The sequence below is a fragment of the Bison bison genome, unplaced genomic scaffold (assembly GCF_000754665.1).
Source record: "Bison bison bison isolate TAMUID 2011002044 unplaced genomic scaffold, Bison_UMD1.0 scf7180017864491, whole genome shotgun sequence".
In the NCBI taxonomy this organism is placed as follows: domain Eukaryota; kingdom Metazoa; phylum Chordata; class Mammalia; order Artiodactyla; family Bovidae; genus Bison; species Bison bison.
In genome coordinates, this window is record NW_011495050.1 from 1,818,312 (window position 1) to 1,843,714 (window position 25,403).

The 25,403-nt window shown below is 42.0% G+C and overlaps 1 protein-coding gene across 5 annotated transcripts in view; it reads right to left on the reverse strand.

The window, feature by feature from the left end:
- PAG1 (phosphoprotein membrane anchor with glycosphingolipid microdomains 1) overlaps window positions 1-25,403 on the reverse strand; it is a 152,910-nt gene that overhangs the window by 47,923 nt on the left and 79,584 nt on the right. For 3 of the 5 annotated variants that reach the window (XM_010863400.1, XM_010863399.1, XM_010863401.1), the window contains one exon: window positions 10,944-11,041. The exons of 1 other annotated variant lie outside the window; for it this stretch is intronic. The gene's annotated coding sequence lies outside the window, so the exon portion shown is untranslated. Of the gene's footprint in view, window positions 1-10,943; window positions 11,042-15,828; window positions 15,864-25,403 lie in introns of those variants that run through there. One more of the 5 variants, XM_010863402.1, reaches the window with a different exon arrangement.

Here is a 25,403-nt window from a genome sequence, read left to right on the forward strand (position 1 = left end):
GCTGAAGGGTGAGAAACCATACTGACCAGCAGTCCATCAGCAAGGTTGTCCCACTGAGGCCACTAGACATGTGAGGACCCAGCAAAGATCAGCAAAGCCAAAGCACAGTGAACACTGCTGTATGTGGTGGCCAGCTGAGACCAGAGGAACTGCTCAGCTGAATCCAGCCTAAATTGCCAGTTGCAGAATCAAAAGCTAAATAATCGGGTCATATTAAGCCACTAAATTTGTTATGAAGAAAAAAGATGATAGATACAGATCCCTTTGTACTTTTCTAGCATTTTTAACCTTATTTTTAGAATAGCACACGTATTTGATAAAAGTTCAATCAACGAATAAATGATTAAATATTCAATTACACTGAGATAAGATTTTTCAAACAAAACAGAAGTCTATTTTTAACTCCTACCTCCCCTGGTTGTGAGACAGAGCCATATTCACAGGGCCTGATACTTACCAGGGGCGCTCAATAAATGTTAGTTCTCATTGATCCTGTATGTGAACTGAAATGCCAAACAAAACAAAAGCCAGAGGAAGCACTGTGGCACTGAGGCACGCAGGAGATTTTTCTCCTGAACCCTTTCAAAATCAGGACAAACTCTCCTGGTGTTTGTGAGGTGGAGATCTAGGGCAAGGGACATTCTTTTTCCCCCCTGAATATTGGCAAGCTTCTTTCTCTTTGAAAGGAGACACTTTTAAAATGATCAGAGCTACTGAAGTCACCCAGTTTCAAAGAGTAGGAGAATTATGTGATAGAAAGACCATCACAAGAGGTATTCCCACTGTCTTAAGGCTAATGGTTCTTCACTTTGGTTGCACAGTAGAAACACCTGGGAAATTTTTTAAAATGCCTCTAGACAGACAATAGGTTTAATTAGTTTGGGGTATATTCTGCACACAGGGACTTTTAAAAAAGGTCCTGGATTGACTTTATTGAATTAGTCAAAGTTGAGAACCACTATTCAATCCCTCCCCAGAGTGCTTCTACTGGTCAAGTGATTATTATTGGATTTAAAAAAAAATAATTTATTTATAATTACAACATTGTGATGATTTTTGCCATACATCAACATGAATCGGCCACAGGTATACATGTATCCCCCATTTGAATTTTTGTTTCTTTATTTATGGCTGCACTGGGTCTTTGTTGCTGCACACAGGCTTTTTCTAGTCGCAGTGAGTGGGGGCTACCCTTCAGTTGCAGCGCTTGGGCTTCTCAGTGCAGTGGCTTCTCCTGCTGTGCAGCATGGTCTCTAGAGCAAGAGGGCTCAGCAGCTGTGGTGCATGGGTTCAGCTGTCCCGTGGCACGTGGAATCTTTCTGGAGCAGGGATTGAACCAGTGTCCCCCGCATTGGCAGGCAGATTCTTAACCACGAGACCACTAGGGAAGTCTCTGGATTTAACTTTCAAAGAAGACCTAAGTAAACTTTCTTTTCTATATGCCTCTAATCAAAACACAGCACTGAGACCCATAGCTAGAAAATGATAATTTCTTATAATGGACAATGACTGACTCAAAAGGAATTAAGGAACAATTATTGGATGAGTAACTTCCTGATGATGAACTCAACAAGCATAATATGAACACGTGGCATGGTCTTAAATGTCTCCAAGGCCTTAAGTATAATCGGGTATTCAAAATTTTATTGCCCTAAATTAAAGCACCGCATAACACTATAAATTATATTAAATAAAAAATTCAAACTAAATTACTTTGAAGCATGCATGCCTGCTCAGTAGCTCAGTCATGTCCGACTCTTTTCAACCCCAGGGACTGCAGCCCGCCAGCCTCCTCTGTCCATGGGATTCTCCAGGCAAGAATACTGGAGTGGCTTGCCATCTCCTCCTCCAGGAGATCTTCCTGACCCAAGGGATTAAACCCCCATCTCCTGTGTCTCCTGCATTGGCAGGCAGATTCTTTACCACTAGTGCCAGCTGGGAAGCAAGCACATTAACCTAAAATCTTTGTTTGAAAATGCACCTTATATGAATAACAATTTATCACAAATTAAGGTCTAATTTAATGTTTAATATGATTTTGAGTTCAGATTCAATGTGGTATTTCAAAAAACTGTGGTCTTTTCTTCTTAATGTGTAAGTGGCTCTCACATGGCAACAGCATTATTTTTAAGGACTTTTTTGAGGGTGGGGTGCAGGGCACAAAAGTGCTAGAAAATGATAGATAAATAATAACTTATGCCATAAACTATAAATGCGTGCAAACTGCTTCCGTACCAAAATTTTATCCTCAATAAATTCCATACTTGTAATTACAAATAAACCTCCAGCACATATTCAGAGAGTCAGAATTTTTCTAAGCCATGGTTTTCAGGAGAGAAAAATCTGGCTTGACTCTGATTTCACAGAAATGGAAAACAAGGGCCAGAGAGTTTAACAAGTCAAGCAAAGCCCCCAGTACCCAATGGCTAGAACTCAAGCCCAGGAAGTCTGAGCTACCAACCTCTCATGTCTCTGGAGACAGGCACAGGGAAGATAACAGCCCCATGGTCACTGTGGCTGCCTGGGACTGACCTCTGTTAACAGGTGGCTGTGTTGCTAGAGGACCTTGGCAAAAGGAGAATTAGTTATCACTTTCTATCCCATTTCCTCTTCTGACAAAAAGGCTGGGGCCAACTCTAGCCATTTACTACATTAGGTATAAATATAGTTACTGTACTCTTTCTATTCTATTATTAAATTCTTACATTAACATGGTACATGTGTTATAATTAATAAACCAATGTTGGTACACTATTATTAACTGAAGTCCATATTTAATTCTCGGAAAGATCCGCTGGAGAAGGAAATGGCAACCCACTTCAATATTCTTGCCTGAGAAATCCCATGGGCAGAGGAGTCTGGCAGGCTACAGTCCATGGGGTCACAAAAGAGTCAGACATGACTTAGCTAAACAACAATACTTAGTTCAGATTTCCTTAGTTTTTTACCTAATGTCCCTTTTTTGGGTTTCTTTCAGGATCCAATGGATTATCAAAAAAGCAAGACAGCTCCAGAAAAACATCTATTTCTGCTTTATTGACTATGCCAAAGCCTTTGACTATGTGGATCACCACAAACTCTTGAAAATTCCTGGAAAAAAAAAAAAAAAACTTTTGAAAATTCTTCAAGAGATGGGAATACCAGACACCTGACCTGCCTCTTGAGAAACCTGTAGGGAGGTCAGGAAGCAACAGTTAGAACTAGACATGGAACAACACTGGTTCCAAATAGGGAAAGGAGTTCGTCAAGGCTGTATGTTGTCACCCTGCTTATTTAACTTATATGCAGAGTACATCATGAGAAACGCTGCACTGGATGAAGCACAAGCTGGAATCAAGATTGCCAGGAGAAATATCAGTAACCTCAGATATGCAGATGACACCACCCTTATGGCAGAAAGTGAAGAGGAACTAAAAAGCCTCTTGATTAAAGTGAAAGAGGAGGGTGAAAATGTGGCTTAAAGCTCAACATTCAGAAAACAAAGATCATGGCATCTGGTCCCATCACTTCATGGCAAATAGATGGAGAAACAGTGGAAACGGTGACAGACTTTATTTTGGGGGCTCCAAAATCACTGCAGATGGTGACTGCAGCCATGAAATTAAAAGACACTTACTCCTTGGAAGGAAAGCTATGACCAACCTAGACAGCATATTAAAAAGCAGAGACATTACTTTACCAACAAAGATCCATCTAGTCAAGGCTATGGTTTTTCCAGCGGTCATGTATGGATGTGAGAGTTGGACTATAAAGAAAGCTGAGCGCTGAAGAATTGATGCTTTTGAACTGTGGTGTTGGAGAAGACTCTTGAGAGTGTCTTGGACTGCAAGGAGATCCAACCAGTCCATCCTAAAGGAAATCAGTCCTGAATATTCATTGGAAGGACTGATGCTGAAGCTGAAACTCCAATACTTTGGCCACCTGATGCGAAGAACTGACTCACTAGAAAAGACCCTGATGCTGGGAAAAATTGAAGACAGGAGGAGAAGGGGACGACAGAGGATGAGATGGTTGGATGACATCACCGAATCAATGGACATGAGTTGAGTAAACTCTGGGAGTTGGTGATGGACAGGGAGGCTTGGCGTGCTGCAGTCCATGGGGTCACAAACAGCTGGACACGACTGAGTGACTGAACTGAACAGGATCCAATCCAGGATCACACATTACATTTAGTTTCTTCTATTTTTCATTAGTTCAACTGTGTGTTGGGACATGTGTGTGGGGGATAGAATCTCTCTCCTATTTAGCCAATTAAGGGCAAAATCCTACAAATTACTGTTCTCAAATGCCTTAATCTAAAAGAAAAGGGCATATGTTAAAGAAGTTATCTGGAGTTTTAACTATGAGAAAAATACTGCGGTTAAGAGGGAGTTTAGGTTAAAAAATTTTTGACACTTGGAGGGACCGAGAAACATGATCTCTGACTTCAACATGGATTAACAGTCTAAAAAGTAAGGAATGGGGCAGGGGAGTGTGAGAGTTCAGAGTAATAAAAGTTCATATAGAATTATAGTAATGCAGAAGAAAGGAATATTGTGAAATATACTATACTTTAGGGAACTCTGCATTTGTAAAATCCATAGAAATGCAGTCACAATCTTCTTGCCAATATTTGTATAAAACGTTTTCCAAACAAGACTGATTCATCTTACTCTGAAATGAATTGTTAGATCACAACAGAGCATGTTAAAAAGTTTGCATCCCTTATAGAAATGCCAAACATTCACTCTGCCTGACGCTGTACTATAAATAGGGAAATCCAAATGCTAAAAATGTTCTTCGAGGTGCCAAACATAGATCTTTAGCATCCACTTCCTACTACAAATGACTCATCTTTCCAAAGTTTGAAAATGAAAGCTAGTTACAATTCACAGAGAAACGGTGTAGCATACATTGATAAAAAGACAAAGATATTTCATTTATGTGTATTTCTTTTTCCTTAGATCATATCTATTGAAATCTTCAGAATTTTAAGAGGTTTTATTAAAGAGTAGTTACTCCCATGAGAACTGGATTTTTAAATTAAAAACTAGAATAGCCAAGTAACATGAATATTATTAGAAAATAATAATGCTGACTTAAATCATATTGAAATTCGTTAGCTTCATTTGGATATAATAGATGTAAAATGTATTAACTGCAATAAAATAAGTTAATAAGGAAGTCATAACACGAAAACTAATAAGTTTACCAAAGAGATGGGACAAATGAAGCCCCGATGTCCAAGAATACAAGGAAATTAAACTCTAAGAAATTTTACTTGATTAAGAAAAATAGGACTCTTAGGAAGAAAGCATCCTTAGTTGTAAAGAAAATAATAAAACAGGGAAGTGCCACTGATTTATGATGGGTATTTCAAGACAGTGTATGTCTCTCTGTATATCTTACAATAAGAAAAGAGAACATAAATAGTATAGGGATTTGTGTAGCACACTTGAGGTTAGGTTGAAGAGGTAACTGCTGATTTTTACTGAGAGCTGGGACAAGAAACTACAGGAGATGCTCATTTGATGTGGGTGGAGTAAGGCAGGCCAAGAGTGGATTCACACTTTCTTCTAATCAACTGACTGTATCACTGGACTTCAATCTTCCTTCTGCATCTCACTAGACCTCATATTATCCAATTACCAGTCATTTACTGGAGGGTGGCTAGATTCCTTTTAAACTGAATACAACTAATTATTGCAACCTCTTTTCCTGGCTTTATTAAAGGCTTTTTCACCTGTTTTGACTTGTCCAGTGACACTTTAGCAAAGTTCTCCAGGAGGTATCTTAATTATTTAAACATTTTATGGTACACAAGAAAGAAGTGACTTAAATAAAATTACTCAATTTTAGGTAAGTTATTATTCAAGACTATATGTCATATTCATTTAAATACAAACTTTAAAAATCCTATTTTGATTTTTCCTATTTAATAAGTGATGTGCTATTTAATTAACTTCACACTCAGTATCTAATAAAATACATGACTTGAAGACAAATATTTGAAAAAGCACACTGGTATATAACTGATTTGCAACAAAATATATGAGTTTAAAGCTATAACATATTCTTATATCAAACTTGAAAATAATTGTTTTCATTAACATATATCTGGGTATCTTACACTTTGAACAAACACAATCAAGCTATGATAATTTTTGTGTTTACTTATAAAACGAGATAAGACAAAATGTCTTAGGCAGCAGTTTGTAAGCATCTCTCTGCAATTAATACATATTTTGACTTGTCTGTGTAGTCAGTTTATCCAGAGGAGTGTGAGGATATATACAAGGCTATGAATAATGTTTGTTTCTAATAAATAAAAAGCCAAATTGTATGTGATTGTCATTACTTTTTCTTTTTTTAACATTGAACTTTGTATCGGACAGATATCCTAATAGGCTAACATAAAACTTACCCAAATACATTAAGATATTTAAGATTCACAAGAAGTGTAATTCAACAGATGGGCTTCCCAGGTGGCTCAGTGGGTAAAGAATCCACCTGCAATGCAGGAAATGCAGGTTCGATCCCTGGGTTGGGAAGATCCCCTGAGAAGGAAACAGCAACCCACTCCAGTATTCTTGCCTGGGAAACCCCATGGACAGAGGAGCCTGGTGGGCTACAGTCCATGGGGTCACAAAAGAGTCAGATACGACTTAGCGACTAAAACACCACCACCACCAGAATTCAACAAACACCCATGTAACTATTACCCAGTTGAAAATAAAACGTGGCCAACACTGTGAGAAGCATGTAAGAGTTTTGACCAGATGACTACGGCTTATAATGTCACATCAGTGCCTCTATGCTTCTCATGTCACTAATCAGCCACCCATGAGATGTATAAAAGCCACCATCTGTCAAGGTACAGGATCCACCCAGTGAAGAAGTGCAGAGGAAGGACAGCAACCATGTCTGGTCTTTCTCCCAGTGCTGCTGGGTGATGCTGTGCAGGACAGCTCATCTGACAACCTCATGACACGGGGCCTGGAAGCCTGGGTTTACTGTGAAGCATTAATCACACCTGCTTTGAATTCTGCAAGGACAGAGCTTACAAATTCTTCCCCCAACATAAACACCAAGAGACAAAGGGTGGACAGTTCCCAAACAAGCAACGTCACACACACTGTGTGTAGTTCTGCTGGCTGGCACGTGTGTTCAGAGGCCCCAAAGGGATGTGACAGTCCCTGTCACAGTCCCCGACAGTCCTTGCCACAGCAAGCTCTGCTGTGACACAGAAGCCACCTGGGGTGGCGCGCACGGAGCCCTAAGGCCTAGACTCCTGCAGGTGGCCCTCCCACCAGTGCTGCCGGCCCTCACTGCCTGTGGGACCTTGAAGTTACCCACCCTCTCTGAGCTTCAGTTTCCTCTTCAGTAACACGGGAATCATCCTAATAGTAGTAGTAGAGGAGTCGGGCAGATTAAATGATTTAATATTTGCAAAGAGCTATAAGACCCGCACCTGCCTCACTGTACATACAATATAGTGCTTGTTAAATAGAATCTTTAAGTGTTTACTTCAACTTCCTTCTATTGGTATATGTCTCCTTTTGTAACAGACAAAGATGACACACAACATTGGTGAGAACGAGATTCCTGTGTGCCTCGCTGTGAGACGCCAGGCCTGATTCCCTACAAGGATACAGACGAGCCTAGGCCGGGTGGTGCTCTTCTGGAGATGCAGACACTGACTTCCTGGTGGGCTGGGGTCACCTGTGATGGAAGCTTGGCTGTCACTCACACACGCTTATGATCAGGCCTCATGTACCGTTCCCAGGGATTCCAGCAGAAAAGGAACAAGGAGGCAGAACGAGAGGCAGGGCTGCCAGAATCACAGGTGAGGCAGCAACTGCCCTACAAACTGCATCTTTTGCATCTTTCAGGGCCTGCCCAGCCCTCCAGTTAGCAGCACCTCCCAGGAGCCCCTGTGGGAGTAGTAGGAAATAGCCCTATCTCTGTCTTACTTCCCTTCAGAGTCCTTAACTCAGTTGTTAAAAATAATAAAACAGGACTTCCCGGGGGGTCCACTGGATAGGAATCCACCTGCCAACGCAGGACACACGGGTTTGATCCCTGGTCTGGGAAGATCCCACATGACCTGGGACAGCCGAGCCCGTGTTCACAGCTCACTACTGACCTGTGCTCTACGATAAGAGAAGTCACCTCAATGAGAAGCCTGCACAGCACAACAGAGAGTAGTCCCCACTTGCGCAACTAGAGAAAGCCTGAGAGCAGCCACGAAGACCGGGGCAACCAAAAAATAAACAGATAATGATAAAATAAAAACTACTTTTAAAACAGACAAAATAAAAGTACCCTTGACGAATGGAGGGAAATAGTTTAGTAACACCTTGATTGATTTTTCTTGATGTCTCTGGCATTTCCTTGAAAACAGCATCATATAAATATATTTTACATATTTTTAAATGGTTAATAAATTCAACTTTATAAAGATTGTCAAATATGTTTTAAGGGGATATATATTTCTTTAGAAGAAAACCAAAGCAGATAATGTACATGAATGATGTCCCAAGTGGTAGAGTAAAAGAACTCCATGAGGTGTGTAAGACTAATTTTAGAAATAGCATAGTTTATATCATGAAGGAAATGGCAACCCATTCCAGTATTTCTTGCTTTGAAAATCCCATGGACAGAGGAGCCTGGTGGGCTACAGTCCATGGGGTCTCAAAGAGTCAGACACAACTGAGCATGCACACACACACACATACACACACAGTTCTTATCTAAAAAGATGCGGGGAGTTCTTCTTACAGATACCAGCCGAGACTGGGGAATATGACAAATCTCTCTCTGAAATAAGAACACGGGCCATGAATACGGCTGGGGGTGGCCGCGCACACCTGCTCTCAGGCCCACCCTGGACCAGCTCTCGTGCTGTGTTTGTGAACATACAGCCTGCAGCCTGGCAACACCTTTCTCTGTTCTGGTAAGAAACACACATGCACACACATACACACCCTGAGTCCCCACACACCTGGGGCTGTGCTCAGGGTGGTGGGGAGTGGGGTGAACACAGAGCCTTTAAGAAGCACAAACCCCAAGCCTTGGTCTGGGTTTACATTTCCGCCAGCTCGGTTTCCAATGCAGCGTTTGCGCACTGCTTTGAACCTTGGCCTTTATAGTTGTTGTTGCCTTTAAAGTTCTGGAGCATTCTGAGCATGGCGTCTTCTTGCACTGTCTCTGGCAGGGCACGTCTTACCTCAAGGCACATCTTTGAGTTTGTCTTTTTTCCTTGTATCTCAGGCAGCCCCTACTTGTTTCTGTGAGTCATCCCATGACACGCATGGGTTATTTTCCACTGATTCCGACATCTGAATGCTAATATGCAGGGAGCAATCTCAAAGCAGGTCTAGTGTGTTTAGAAGGTAATTCTCACCTTTCATGATTTTAATTTCTGTTACTACAGTATCTAGAAAGGCAGGCTGCTATCTTAATGACTTCTTCCATGTGAGACATGCAAAACGCAATGTGAAGAAGTCACTTCGAGGAAAACTATCTTCCCACATTATGACTTGCATCTACAGTCATGGAGGCTATTAGAATTTATATATATATATATTTTAAAAACCTCTAAGCTGATATACTGCTCAGGATTTTGAGATTTCCCACTGCTCTGTGCTGTTGCATTCTGTATGCACAGCACAGATTCCTGGCAACCCTATTACAGTGAATAAACAATGTCTTCTCTGTCAGATCAGAGAATGAATAGTATCACACAATTCTCTTCTAATGTACAGCCTCCACTTCCTCGATCCAGCCCCTTCAGAAGAAAATAGGCAGAATAAGGACTGGAGAGGAAGGCATTCTTCTCGCCCTGTCAATCTGGAACGGCATTCTAGCCGGCTCGGGACGAAGTAATGTCAACTCTCTATCAACTGCTAAACAGAGAAAGTTGACAAGTTTATTTTCTTTTAAATTGGATCATAGATTTTTGCATTTCTGTGTGTGCGTGCCCATGAACATCTTTCTCGAAGGAAGGAGGCAGTTCATCAGCTATAATCTCAGGCCTTGGCCAAAACAGCTTTTAGCTACAGACTCAGAGCAACAGGGGAACTTCAGAGAAATGACACAGCAATTTGTGTTAAAATATTGGCAGCTAATTCATGAATGCTGGAGCTCACTAGGAAATTCAGCTACCTCTGTGAACATTTTTATTCCCACTAAGCTCATGATTCACAAAGAAAATGCCTAGAGTTACTTCCCTGAAATATACTGTATGATGCTGACAGATTTCTCTTTAGTGTGTCTGTCTCATATTCACTCTCTCTATTTCTCTCTCTCACATACACACACACATACACACAAATACCCCTTCCCCTCCCCCAAAAGAGGCATTAAGAATACAATCTTCCCAACAAGAAAATTCATTCACGAGGCATTTATCAGCAGCCAACGATTTACTTAGTAGGTATCTTTATAAAAGAAGAACATGGATTTCTTTAAAATCTTCCATATTCATAAGTCTTAGTTGGCTAAAAATACCATGATTCAGGTTTCCCCCCGCCCATGATGTGAAACAGCATAAATCTTATTTTAACCCCTAAAAGGAATTAACCAACTCTTTCCTCTTAAAAGAAGAAATGCTATTTTTACAATCAGACCACACTGCCTTCTGCTTTCATGAATATCTGAGAGACACTGAAAAGAAGAAAAAAAAAATACAGCTTCCCCTTTCTCCCCTTTCTCCCACACATTCTGAGTCCAGCTCAATGGGCTCCCAGACTCTGCTGGCATTCTCCTGGTAACACATTCAGAAGAGACTGCAGGAGATCCCAGTAGCACGGCTTTCTTTCCTCTGGCCCCCTCTCCTTCTCTCTCTCCTATCACTCTAGGTTTGTACTAGACGAAACAATTAAGCCTTTGTGCACTCCCACTGCAATCTGCAAATTCTAATGATGTGCCCCCGTCACTGGTACAATGGTAATATTTACCTTGGAGAAATGTCTGTCCAAATAAGTATTCAAAATGCTGGCAAAATCTATTCCCTTTGAAATGTTGTGGTGTTGAATGTTCTCTCTTCTGTCTTGGCCTATAACCAAAGAGAAAGAAAGTTAGGGAAAAAGAAAAAGATGGATAAAGACTGTGACAGATACTGGTCTAGTTCACTGTAAAAATCCAAACATAGAGCTTTATATTCCTTCTTGAACAAAGCAAACTACAAAGAAGAGGCAAAACTACACACAGTAGTGAATGAATAAAAAAAGGCCTCAAAACAGCAGCCAAGTCAACGTGTAATCAAATACACACCAATTTCCTCGCTCTTTCCTGATGTGTCCCCATTTTACAACAAAGCCATCTATGTGTTATTGGAGTGATATTAAAATTCAAATAACTGTTGTCTGAACTTGAGATAAAACAGGTGATTTATTTGAAGAGAGTATATATGCTTTGAGGTAAGGTAAGCTGTGATTAATTGTGAAAATGTCTTATTAAAAGCAGAATCTTTGGTGCAGCATGAACAGGGCAGGCCGAATGACATGCAGATCTAGTCCCGAGTGTTCCTTCATCTGATCCACTGTGAAAATGCGGAAGATGTGCAGGAATGGAGGAGACTGCAGGGATGACTTCAGTTCATCTCACATCCATGGCTCTGCTCTATGGCCAGTGCCCTGCCTCTCCTCCACCCCACTTTCCTCTCCAATTCTCTTCCCATTGTCTAATAAACATCTCCTGCACTGAACCTCTATTTTTACATAAGACACCATGATAAAAGTAGTAAGAGAGGGATGATGGGAGAAGGATGAAATGAATGAATAAATGAATCTCCAAGGAGAATATCCTAGAAGTTGACTAAGATTCGGAATGGCTTGATTATTTAACAGACTAAGGTATAATTCCTGATTTAAAATCTAAAAAACTGAATACAACATGAGCCTTCTAGATTTGCGTCCAGTGATGTTCTTTTATTAGAACCACACATAATCGCTTAGACTGAGACTTTCTATTTTCCACAGCAGAATCAGCAGATTATTTATACTATCTTTAGGTACATCTATTGTTTCCCTGATAGTTACCAAGTAAGAAAGCGGCTGACTTTTCCTTGCTGCTGCATTTAGCTACATTATTTTTTTCCTTAAAAAAAAAAAAAAAAGAAAGAAAGTCTAAAAAGATTAGAATAAGTCACACAGTCAAGGGCTGTTGTTCTCCAACTCAACTCCAGGTCTTTCCACTGTCAATCAAGCAAATAGAGAGAGCAGGGCTTCACTGGGTGAAGGGCTTGACAGAAAAGAGCCATCTTTCAATCTTTCATTAGATTTCAAATCAAACCCTCCTCCTGAGCTCCTGCCATACAGATATATTTAGATACAGATTCCAACTGCAAACCTCTCCACTCTCCCATGTTGTCACTGTCAATCCCAGAGAACTCTCTTGAGTTCATTAGTGATATGAGCAAAATTTACTATCTAAAGCAAACTGCTACATTAAAAAAATAAAATGAAAAGAACAAACATGCTTCTTAAAAAGCCAAATCTTACTAATATGTATGGGAGTTAACTGGCTTGCGTATGCTATCTGTATTACTAGACAGGAGTTGCTGCTGCTACTGCTGCTAAGTTGCTTCAGTTGTGTCCGACTCTGTGCGACCCCATAGATGGCAGCCCACCAGGCTCCCCCGTCCTTGGATTCTCCAGGCAAGAACACTGGAATGGGTTGCCATTTCCTTCTCCAATGCATGAAAGTGAAAAGTGAAAGTGAAGTCGCTCAGTCGTGTCCGACTCTTTCTCGACCCCATGGATTGCAGCCTACCAGGCTCCTCCGTCCATGGGATTTTCCAGGCAAGCGTACTGGAGTAGGGTGCCATTGCCTTCTCCGAGACAGGAGTAAGGAGTCTGATTTTAAAACTGAACACATTATTTGACCGCTAATTTAATAACATAAAAGTGGTACATAATTTTGCATTTTCAGAACATGCATTTCACCAGTTAGAAACATTCCAGGAAACAAGGTAATCAAGACAGTGTGGTACTGGCACAGGATAGACATCTAGATCAATGGAACAGAATTCAGCATCCAGGAATAAACCCGCATATCTATGGCCAATTCATTTTTGTCAAAGATGCCAAGACTATTCAATACGGAAAGAACAGTCTTTCCAATAAAAGATTTTGGGGCAACTGGATAGCTCCATGCCAAAGAATGAAGCTGGATCCTCAACTCAGACTGCATAGAAAAGTTAACTCAAAATGGATCAAATGCCTAAATTTAACAGCTAAAACTATAAAACTCTTAGAAGAAGACATAAGGGTAAGTCTTTACGAGCTCAGATTTGGCACTGGTATTTTAGATGTAACACCAAAAGCACAATAATTAAAGAAAAATAGATAATTTAAGCTTCATCTAAATCAAAAACGTTTTTTATGTTTTAAAGGATACGATCAAGAAAGTGAAAAGACGACCCAAAGAATGAAAAAATATATGTGCAAATCATATCTGATAAAGCAGCGGTCCCCAACCTCTTTTTGGCACCATGGACAGGTTTTATGAAAGACAGTATTTCCACAGATTCGGGAGGGGGATGGTTCAACCAGTAACGTGAGTGAGCGATGGTGAGAAAGATGACACTTCATTGTTCCCGTCGCTCACCTCCTGCTGTGTGGCCTGCTTCCTAACCTGCGAAGGTCTGGTCTGTGGCCCAGAGGTTGGGGACCTTTTATCTAGAATATACAAAGAACTCTTATAATTCAATGATGAAAAGACAAACAACCCAACCAAAAACAGGCAAAGGATTTGAGTAGACATTTCTCCAAATGGGGCTTCCCTGGTGGCTCAGTAGTAAAAAATCCGCCTGTCAATACAAGAATGCAGGTCCAATCCCAGGGTCGGGAAGATCCCCTGGAGGAGGAAATGGCGCCCTGTTCCAATATTCTTGCCTGAAAAATCCCTGGTCAGAGGAGCCTGAGGGGCTACAGTCCATGGGACTGCAAAGAGTCAGACACAACTTAAGCGACTGAACACAGCACAGGGCAAACCCAAGTGTAATTTTTGCTGGACTCCCTGGAGTTGTTGCACTAAAGCAGGATCACCCAGCTCCACTGAAAACTATCACAGTCTGACTGAGACAACCTGAATATACTTTTGTGTGGACCAAGTTTTCCTTCAGGTCCCATCTCAGACCGTGACTATCTCTGAGTGTGGACAGCAGCTAATTACTGCAAACGATGACTGCTCTAGTCAAACAGAAATCCTATCTTTTCCACGCTGACTTCTTTTTTCTGCTAAATGGAATTTCAGGGTTTCTGAAACCAGGTATCTACTCAACTATGACTGCCTCCCACCCCGCCCCACCACCACACACACTAAATCAGCAGAAGCCAAGCTCAGCACTTCTTCTCCACCAGCTTCTCTGACAGATAGTTCTCATGGGGACTCTAACCAGGGTCTTAACATGGATAAGGTCATTCATAAGAGGCTCCAACAAATGGACTCTGGGAATTCATGTTGGGTTTTTTTTTCCCTTTTTTTTTTTTAATTGGAGGATAATTGCTTTACAATATTGTGTTGGCCTCTACCATACATCAACATGAATCAGCCACAGGTATACATATGTTCCCTCCCTCCTGAACCCCCTTTCATCCCCCACCCCATCGCACCCCTCTAGGTTGTCACAGAGCACTGGGTTGAGCTCCCTGTGTCACATGGCAAATTCCCACTTGCTATCTATTTTACATATGGCAAAATGTATACATTTCCACACTCTTTTCTCAGCTCGACCCACCCTCTCTTTTCCCCACTGTGTCCACAAGTCTGTACTCTAGGTCTGCATCTCCATTGCTGCCCTGAAAATAGGTTCATCAGCACCATCTTTCTAGATTACATATGCATGCATTAATACACAATATTTGTCTTTCTCTCTCCGACTTAGTTCACTCTGTATAATAGGCTCCAGGTTTACCCACCTCATTAGGACTGACTTGAATTTTGGTGACTAACCTGAAGGCTCATTCTAGCTAAAGCCTCTTAGAGGAGCTAAAATAGAATTTGGATTCTGGGCCACTGTGACCCCCAAGGGATTGGTTAAACACTTGACAGATGGCCTGGCCCAGTTGCCATTGCTGAAAGGAGGTGTAGGGAGAGGAATACTTCTTGAAAACTATGCCCTACGGCCCCTCCTAGGGCAGCAGTGATGATACCGTTAGCAAACCTTGCGATCTGGGTAGATAAATACTGGGATCTGGTAGTACAGATCTGAGCAACTCAACTCCAAATTCAAGCTTGACAGGCCAGACATCTAGTCAATATGAGATTAGATTCAAGGAGCTCCTTTATAAGGAGACGTTTACTCAAGGAGTTCAATGAATAATTCTCAAATTTAAAAGAAATTTAAAGGTGACCTATAAATCCAACCTCAATTGATACTTGAACCCTTTCTCCAATGTCTGTAACTTCTAGCTCGTGAGTGCAATGTCAAAATATACTCAGCTAAAAATAGCAGTTAAATGCTCTAAGCAATGAATCACGGTGCCTAAGATACAATAATCACTCAATATTTATTCACTGTTTGAATGAGTTTTTAAAAATCAGAGCAGACTCCAGGATATTACAGTAATGAAGCTGCTCTCACTTGCAGTCCCTGAAGACAGAAAAAGGAGTAGGACTGTAGGTCTCTCATGATCGACGTATTACCATGGCAATATAGCACATGTGCAAATGCCAGCTAAGTAAACACTAGCTTATCCATGTTCTAGTGGAAATAAGGGCTTCCCTGGTGTCTCAATGGTAAAGAATCTGCCTGCCAATTAAGGAAATGTGGATTTGATCCCTGGGTCAGTAAGATCCCCTGGTGAAGGAAATGGCAACACACTCTAGTATTCTTACCTAGGAAATCCCGTAGACAAAGGAGTCTGGCGGGCTACAGTCCGTGGGGTCCCAAAGAGTTGGACATGACTTAGTGATTAAACAACTGCAGCAAAATGGAAATAAACCAATAAACAAAACCTCAACATGCTATTCCAGCTTATCATGGATTCCCTCCCATAATGAAAGGTGTCTAGGGGCTTCCCTGGTGGCTCAGTAGTGAATCATCCATCTGCTAATGCAGGAGACATGGGTTCGATCCCTAGTCTGGGAAGATCCCACATGCCCTGGAGTGATTAAGCCCTTGCACCCCAACTATTGAGCCCACACAGTCTAGAGCCCGTGCTCCTTAACAAGAGAAGCCCTCACACTGCAATGAAGAGTAGCCCCCACTTGCTGCAACTAGAGAAAATCCCGCACAGCAATGAAGACACAGCATAGCCAAAAAATAAATAAATCAAAAGAAAGGCTTTGAGAAGGAATCCCTTTCTGTATCTGGGAAGCACTGTTAGGTTTGAGCTAGGGGTAAGGAAGGCTTGTGGCTGTAGACTAGTTTGAGTCCTGGTTCTAATCTCTAGGGTTATGCAGGACAAGTCCAGTACTGTTCTACAGGGCAATATCTAAAATACTTAAAGACACATATTTAAAGAAAGCCCTGTTCTCCTGCCTTTGAGTGTCCCCTTCTCCATTTCAAAGAGTGTAGTTTTGAGTATCATCTAGCGTGACTCACTTCCCTGGTTCGCTCCCTGGAGAAGGGAATGGCTACCCACTCCAGGATGCTTGCCTAGAGAATTCCATGGAGAGAGGAGCCTGGTGGGCTACAGTCCATAGGGTGGCAAAGGGTCGGACATGAGTCCATAGGGTTACAAAGGGTCGGACATGACTGAGTGACTAACACTTTCATTTTTCGCATGACTCACTCCCTTGGTGGCTCAGACAGTAAAGAGTCTGCCGACAATACAGGGAACCTAGATTTGATCCCTGGGTAGGGAAGATCCCCTGGAGGAGGGCATGGCAACCCACTCTAGTACTCTTGCTCAGAGAATCCCATGGACAGAGGAACTTGGCTGGTTACAGTCCATGGGATCGCAAAAAATCTGACCTGACTGAGTGACTAACCCTTTCACCCGTTAGCATGACCCAAAGAGAACAAAGGCTGCAAAGAGAGAGGAGCTGAGCCCTGGCCAGGCCTGCTCACGAGAGCAGAGTAGGCAGAGAGCCCAATCCAGCTGCAAAACGCAACTCAGGAACCAAACACAACATCTGATGGACAAGGTAACCTCGATCTGATTTAGGAAATCATCCTCATCTGGGTTTCAGGGATGGTGGGAGGGGAATTCTCAGGACCCAGCTATCACAGGGACAGCAGAGCTCTCACAGCAAGGAGCAACAAGCCGGGGAATCAGGAAGGTGCCTACTACCGTCCTTGAGGTCCAGTCATGGCTACAGAATCTTGCCACTGGGCAAGGAGGCAGGGTAAGAGGCACAATTCTTGGCAAGATCATGATAGATCATGGTATCCAAAGTAGATTATGAGTTCTAGACACTGAGACAGATGGGAAGAGACAGATGGGAAGAGAAAGAGTTCAACTTAGAAGATCCAGCAGTGAGTCTCCTGGGAAACTGGAGTCATGCCTGGGATACCGGATCTTACATCTGGATGGTAAGGAAGGCTACTTGGAATGTAGCGGTGAGGTCATCCCAGTGGTCAGCATTGAGGCAATACCATTCTTAGCGTGGGAGATCAAAATTCAACCAACACTCAGTCAGCACTGAGCAAGACGACTGTGGGCAAGACTTAGAACGTGATGGGCGGAAGCCTTACACACTGTGGGTAGGTTTAAACATCTGAAGTATTTCCTGCTATAGGGAGAACAATTTAAAAGCATCAATTCTTTGGCACTCAGCCTCTTTTATGGTCCAACTTTCACATTTGTACAAGACTACTAGAAAAACCATAGCTTTGACAGATTAGGTTTTCTAAATAAAAGTGTAGTATCTGGACTGACACATGTAAGAGTCCTGTGCTCCTCTTCACGGGTGCAGTGCTAATTCATCTGGAGAACTGCCTTCGAATAAGAGAATGTCAAAAACTGAAAGACTCAGCCCCCAGCATGTCTCCTCCTACCTTCTCTGTGTCCTCCCAACTTGGTCCTCTTCATGTATCATCTCCCCCGCCCCAGGGGACTAAAGATCTCTCTTTACTGCCTTTTTGCAAGTTAATTGGTGGCAGTGGTAGTGAGGTGCTCTTGACATCCCTGTGCTATATCTGCCTTAGATTTAGGTCACTGTGTTCAATGTCAAGATGTTCTCCAATTCTGTTTCCTTCATTTGTTATTATATTAGCCATCTCACCCAGTTTTGGGCCATGCTTATTTCTAGTGTTTTACGAAAGTGAGTCCTCATGTTTCCTAGAACGGGATTAGGTTCAAATTGCTGCTGTTGTTTAGCTGCTAAGTCGTATCTGATTCTTCGCAACCCCATGGACTCTAGCCTGCCAGGCTCCTTTGCCCATGGGGTTTCCCAGGCAAGAATACTGGAGTGGGTTGCCATTCCCTTCTCCAGGGGATCTTCCTGACCCAGGGATCCAACCTGTGTCTCCTGCTTTGCAGGCAGGCTCTTTACCGCTGAGCCATTGGGGAAGCCCTAGGTTCAAATAACAGAAACTTTTCCAGGAAGAGAGCAATTTGCTGTTTCCTCTCGACAGACTTACAAAACTAGTTATTAATCAAGTTCATTATACATCATACCCTGTCTTTGTCCAAATATTAAATGTTAGCAATGTGATACCCTTTTGGTTAAAGAATCAAATATATCTCTAAACAAATATGTGCTATTTGTTATTAATTCTGCTGAATTCTATAATGGGTTTAAAAAAACTGTCAGTATAATAGATATCAACCTCAAAACAAAGACATATTCTTCTGTTAAAATTTCAATATTGAGCCTTTCACTGAAGTGCTCCAAGAAAACTACATAGTACTCAATGGTATGTGTACATAGTACTCAAAACTACATATGCTCAATGGTACAGCAATTATATGGGCTAAGGTATACTATGAAGCCTGGAGACGGAAATGGCAACCCACTCCAGTGTTCCTGCCTGGAGAATCCCATGGACAGAGGAGCCTGGCGGGCTACAGTCCATGGGGTCGAAAAGAGTCAGACACAACTTAGCACGCATGCATACTGTGAATATTGGAAAAACATAACTTATGATGCTTCCTTCCCCTGCATTCTTATTTTCCTTGGGCTGCACTTCTCTTGTTGAGCTCCCTCATGTTTTCTGGCCATTTTTCTTGCTGGTTCTCCCAGCTGTCTCATCTTTTCCGCCCGCCCCCCTCACCTCAGACTGCTTTAGCTCACGCTTCCAACCTTCCTGGTATTTACCGTGTTAACACTTCTAGTCGTCACACCATCCGATGTCTCTTGCTTCATTTTCACACAATCTAACAGCTGAAATCCCCAGTGTATGCAAAGCAACAGTCCATTAAGAAAAGAGTGTTTTCTGGGATTTTGTTTTCCTTACTGAGAACAAAAAAAATGGAAAAGGCAAGAAAGAGTGGTTCACAGAGATGTCAAAGAGAGACCACTCTGCAGGTAAGATGAAGGAAAAAAAAAAAAAGGATTTTTTTAAAGCATCAAAAAGATTATGACACTGGGAAAATAATTCCTTCTGAAAATCCCCTTCACTGGTGTGGGTGGTTTAATGAAAATAATCCCCTTTCCAAGAAGACTATATTCAAGGGAACGGAAGATGAAAATCCTTCAACACAGATCCTTATACTATCTACAATATAAGGAACCCAGGGAAGCATAGATACAGTAATAATACATATACTGAGTCATTAATAAATGACATTTTATTAGACATTAATAAATGACATTATTATTAACAAAAACTTCTTTTTTGTTAGTATTGTCACTTGGAAAGAGGCTTAAAATGACACCTTTTACTATAAGCCTTATCTGTAAGCCTGCATCCCAAGGGAGCAAGGCTTGGGCATGAATTTCTTGCAGTTTCAATATTAACAGAGAAAAAATAAAAATGACCAAAGCACTCAACAGTGAAAAAAATCCTTTCTTGGTGGCAAAAATCAGAATACTTTGTTATGCAAATTTAATGTATTTAAGGAAAGCTGCATGCCTTTCAAATATCTGAACAAAAAGCAAGGTAGCATAAATGCTAACATTAAACAGCTTAGTTTCGGAACTTAAATCTTGCTTCAGCAAACAGAAAATAAACTGACTCCTCTAAAGGTTAGTTTATGAATGGGAAGTTAAAAAATATTTAAAGACATCCTAGCCAATGTAAATAAACAGGGAATAATAACCCAGGCAACCAAAAAGGTCATTCATTCATTCATGTCCTTATTTACCTTTCAATGGTATTTCTTTGCTAAAAAAAAAAAGTAAATATTACTCCATTCCCTCCCACTCTGTGTATCTGGGAAGCTGTCTTTTGGACTGAGTCTTAGGCTGCTATATATTTAGCCTATAGCTTTGGCTAGGTTCTGCCTAATGATGGATACTTAACTGGGTAGCCAGCAGGCCACTGCTGTTGTTTATCCCAGAGTCCAAGATCAGCCTCTGAACATGTCCTGATGAGGAATAACCACTGTTTTATCTCCTCCTGGGACCACTCAAGGGGTGGCGAAGGTGGAGGGTTGCTGATCACCGATATTTTCTGGAAGAAGTTGTGCAAATGGGTGTATAGGTGTTTGGTGGTGGGCAGGAGTGTGGTGGGCGGGGGGCGGGAATGTAAGAAGACTTCTTCTTGCGTAGGAAGCTGAGGAAAGAGACCTGAGGTTTGCCCACGTGTACATTCAAGGTTCAAAAATTCACAGAAAAATACCTACTGCTAGGAGTCCTAGCCTCAGAGTAATTCAAGACAGAAAGGGCCCTTCCCTCTCTTCTTAAGGTTCTGAAGAGCTGGCTGTGAGGTCTGTGTTGACCTGAAGCAACAGCTCTGTGGGGTCAGAGCACAGGTCACACTTGAGCTCTGGCTATTTACCCCATTATTGAAAAATTGTTGTCTGTAAAGTCTCTGAGTTTCAAAGGGGTGTGCAGGGGTGTGACTTGGTGCTTATAAAGGGGAAATTTGAGAGATGCACACAGGAAGAACACCCTGGGAAGCCTGGAGGTAGGTTGCCACCATCCAAGGATGTACCAAGAGCTGGAGAGAGGTCTGCAACAGGTCCTGTTCTAGTACCTTCAGGAGGGAAATGGCCCTGCTGACACCCAGATCTAGGATACATTTCTAGATCTAGAATACATTTCTGATGTTTAAGCTACCCAGGCTTCCCAGGTGGCTCAGTGGTAAAGAACCCACCTGCCAATGCAGGAGATGCAGGAGAATCAGGTTCCATCTGGTTGGGAAGATCCCCTGGAGAAGGGAATGGCAACCAGCTCCAATATTCTTGCCTGGAAAATTCCATGGACAGAGGAGCATTGTGGGCTACAGCCCATGGGGTCAAAAAGAGTCAGACATGATTGAGCAATTGAGCACATGTGCACGAAGCTATGCAGTCTGTGGTACTTTATTATGGTGATTCTAGGAAATTAATAGAACTAGTACATGAAAAAATGTTTTCCAAGTTTCTATATATATACAGGCTTCTCAGGTGGTACTAGTGGCAAAGAACCTATCTGCCAATGCAGAAGACATGAGACACGGGTTTGATCTCTGAGCCGGGAAGATCCCCTGGAGAAGAAAATGGCAACCCACTCCAGTATTCCTGCCTGGAGAATCCCATGGACAGAGCAGCCTGGCAGGCTAGAGTCTATAGGGTCACAAAGAGTCAGACATGACTGAAGCAACTTAGCATGCGCGCACACACACACACACATACATATATATGCACATATGAATCACTTTGCTATATACCTGAAACTAACATAACACTGTAAATCAACTATACTCCAATAAGAAATTTGAAAAAAATAATAAATAGGACTAAGGTGTTAGCAAGGCAGCATTTATCACTTTGGCTTTTCATATCAAGAAGTTTACACAGCAACCCAGCAGCTACACTGGAGTTATTTCTTCACTGTGTATGTGTGTTAGTCACTCAGTTGAGTCTGACTTTTTGCAACCCCATGGACTATAGCTCGCCAGGCTCCTCTGTCCACAGAATTCCCCAGGCAAGAATACTGGAGTGGATTGCCATTCCCTTCTTCAGGGGATCTTCCCCACCCAGGGATCGAACCCGGGGTATCCTACATTGTGGGCAGATTCTTTATCACCTGAGCCACCAGGGAAGCCCATTTCTTCATTATATGAATTCAGGTGAACATTGAAATAACAAGCAGGTTCACATAATTCATGATACAACTTCAAAGGAGGAATTTGTATTTTTTAGACAGTGTTGTCAATAATAGATTGAGAACTGACTATTCAAACATCAGGAAGCAGAGTTAGAGAAAAGTTTCAGTCATTTCTTTAATCTTGAGGAAAATTCTGAGAGGATTCCCTAAGAATATGATTCAAGTGAACACTGCACTCACAAGCAGGATCACGTAATTCATGACACAGCTTCAAAGAAGGAATTTGTATTTTTAGACTTTGTTGTCAGTAATAGACTGAAGGACTGATTACTCAAACATCATGAAGCAGAATTAGAGGAAACTTTCAATCATTTCTTTAATCTTGAGGAAAGTTCGGAGAGAATTCTCTAAGAATCTCACTTAACAAAATTCCTAGGGATTTTTTTTCTTTCGCTTTACTGGGACATCTCTTTAGATTGATGTCATAGCTCCGTTTATTTTCTTTGACTCTGGGGTCATTTGTGTTTTTCCTTGAATTCGTCCTTAAGTCTGCCCTGCTTTATTGTCTAGCACTTGTGCATATTTCAGAGTTAGAGTAATGTAGTTTTAGAGTGAAAAGAAACTCTGCAATATTTCAGCTCAACTAATTTTAGCCACAAGGAAGCTGATGCCCAGCTGTGATCACACAGCTGGGTAAGGCAGAGGCTGAACCAGAACCACTTTTCATCACCTCCAGATCTGTAGCTCCGGCCTCACCATGGGCCACAGAAGCTACCTGTGCATGTTTCCCTCATCATATGAACCTGGCTCCAGAGTTGGTGCCTTTTATGGTTTTTACATTGCATTCAAAGATTCTCCTGCAATGATGCATTCAGAGGAGGCATACCAAAATGCCCATTTAAATATGGACTACTGATGATATAGGTAAGTTTCTGTGTGAAGATACTAGCAACTGATCCTACATGACTGCTCTTCAGTACACTGTTATTTTTTAAGGTGAGAGTGCTAAGTCCCTTCAGTCATGTCTGACTCTTTGAAACCATATGGACTGTAGCCCGCCAGGCTCCTCTGTCCACGCGGTTATCTTGCGAAGAATACTGGAGTGGGTTGCCATTTCCTCCTCCAGGGGATCTTCCCAACCCAGGGATTGAACCCACGTCTCTTACACCTCCTGCACTGGCAGGCGGGTTCTTTACAACTAGTGCCACCTATTTTTCTTTTTTTTAAAGTCTCTTCAATTTATTTACTATCTATAATATATTTCCTTTAATCTCACCATAGAACTAATTGGCATTATATATAACCCAGGTTTTATTTTCTTCTCTGTTTTGATCTCTAGGCTAATGGCATTTTAAGTAAGATGTGAAATCTGGGCTTTACTTACTGTGGCCCTCTGTTTGGGTGTCTGGTCAAAGAAGGAATGTAAGTCCATCTACTTGGTTAAATAAGGCAGGAAGGGGAAAGAGAAGAAGGAAATAAGAAAAAAGGAGATTAGGTTTGACATAAATACACTTCAGTTCAGTTCAGTTCAGTCTAGTCACTCAGTCGTGTCCGACTCTTTGCAACCGCATGAATCGCAGCACGCCAGGCCTCCCTGTCCATCACCAACTCCCGGAGTGCACTCAGACTCACGTCACTACTAGGCGTAAAACAGACTGCTAGTGGGAACCTGCAGTATAGCGCTGGGAGCTCAGCTCAGGGCTCTGTGATGACCTAGAGGGGTAAGAGGGGTGGGTAGGAGCGGGGGTGGGAGAGAGGTCCAAGAGGGAGGGGATATGTAAACATATAGCTGATTCACATCGTTGTACAGCAGAAACTAATTATAAAATTAGCTTTTATAATTATACACTAATAAACAAAAACAAAAAACAGAAAAAAAGAGAAAGGAAAAATAAGCTTTAAAGATTTAGAACAAGTAAAAGATTTTGAACTCCCTTAAACAAAGATAAGATTTCTATCACAGTTAGTAGAAATCATTAGACAACAAACGCTCTAGGAGCTAACACGGCTGCATCTTCCCATGTGAAACAGCTGAGAGCAGTTTCCATATCAATCTGTTCAAATGGAGAAAACGGGTCACTCACAAGCCTGGAAAGAAGAAGAAACAAAGACATCCCCTGAATACAACTGTGAGAGAGGGAAAGACATACAGTAGCAGCCTCCTCATTGCAGAATTACATTCTTTTCTTTTTCGTCTGCCATCAACAGGTGTTGCCATGGTAACTATCCTGTGGTTAAGAAGTAGTAGAGGTAAGAAAATCTATACAGACCCACATAAAGGGGAAAAGACGAACGGTGTGTTGTACACACACTAACCTCAGATGTCGCAGGATGAGCAACCAGAGGCTCGCTCTCCTGTTCACCAGGCCCCTGTGTTGCTGGAACAGGGCTCAGCCCAAGAGTGTGGTCCCTGAAGAGCCAGGGGACTCTCAGGGCAGCTTTGTGGCCCTCAGTTTACCTTAGGTGCTAATTTACATCCCCACTCCCCGAGTACACTTCATAGCTCTGTGATGACTTTGGGGGGAGGGTAACAGTTTTGTCATGTAGTGTCTGGAAACTTGTAAAAAGGGAACATATATCACTGAACAACTTCCTTATTGTCCTCCTACTTCTCTCAGGTAGTGTGTTTAGTGATAATTTCTTGGCTTTTTCCCCCCCAAATGGAGAAGCGAGGGTTTGCATGCAATGAATTAGTGAAATAATAACAGCTATTTCTTCCTGTGAACAACTATAGCCAATATTTGTAGCCCTGGTATCAGGGTGATACCTCAGAGGCTGCCTGGGATTCGAAGCCCATTTCTACAGCCCTTCCTCCATTGCGTGCGTGTGTGCTCAGTCATTTCAGTGGTATACAAACTCTTTGTGACTCTATGGGCTGTAGCCCACCAGGCTCCTCTGTCCATGGGATTTTCCAAGCAAGAATACTGGAGTGGGTTGCCATGGCCCTCCTCCAGGGTATTCTCCCTACTCAGGGATCGAACCTGCATCTCCAGCATTGCAGACAGACTCTTTAAAGCTGAGCCACCAGGGAGGCCCCTTCTTTCATTACTCACAGCTGACAGTATTTCATACCTTTAGCATCCCAAATACATTAGTATCACAGATGATAAAATAATATCATTTCTGAAATACTGCATTTTTATTTTGTAAGCTACTGTTGGTGACCCCCTGAAAAAGCACAACCTATCCCCTTTATTTGGAGAAGGCAATGGCACCCCACTCCAGTACTCTTGCCTGGAAAATCCCATGGACGGAGGAGCCTGATAGGCTGCAGTCCATGGGGTCGCTGAGGGTCGAACATGACTGAGCGACTTCACTTTCACCTGTCT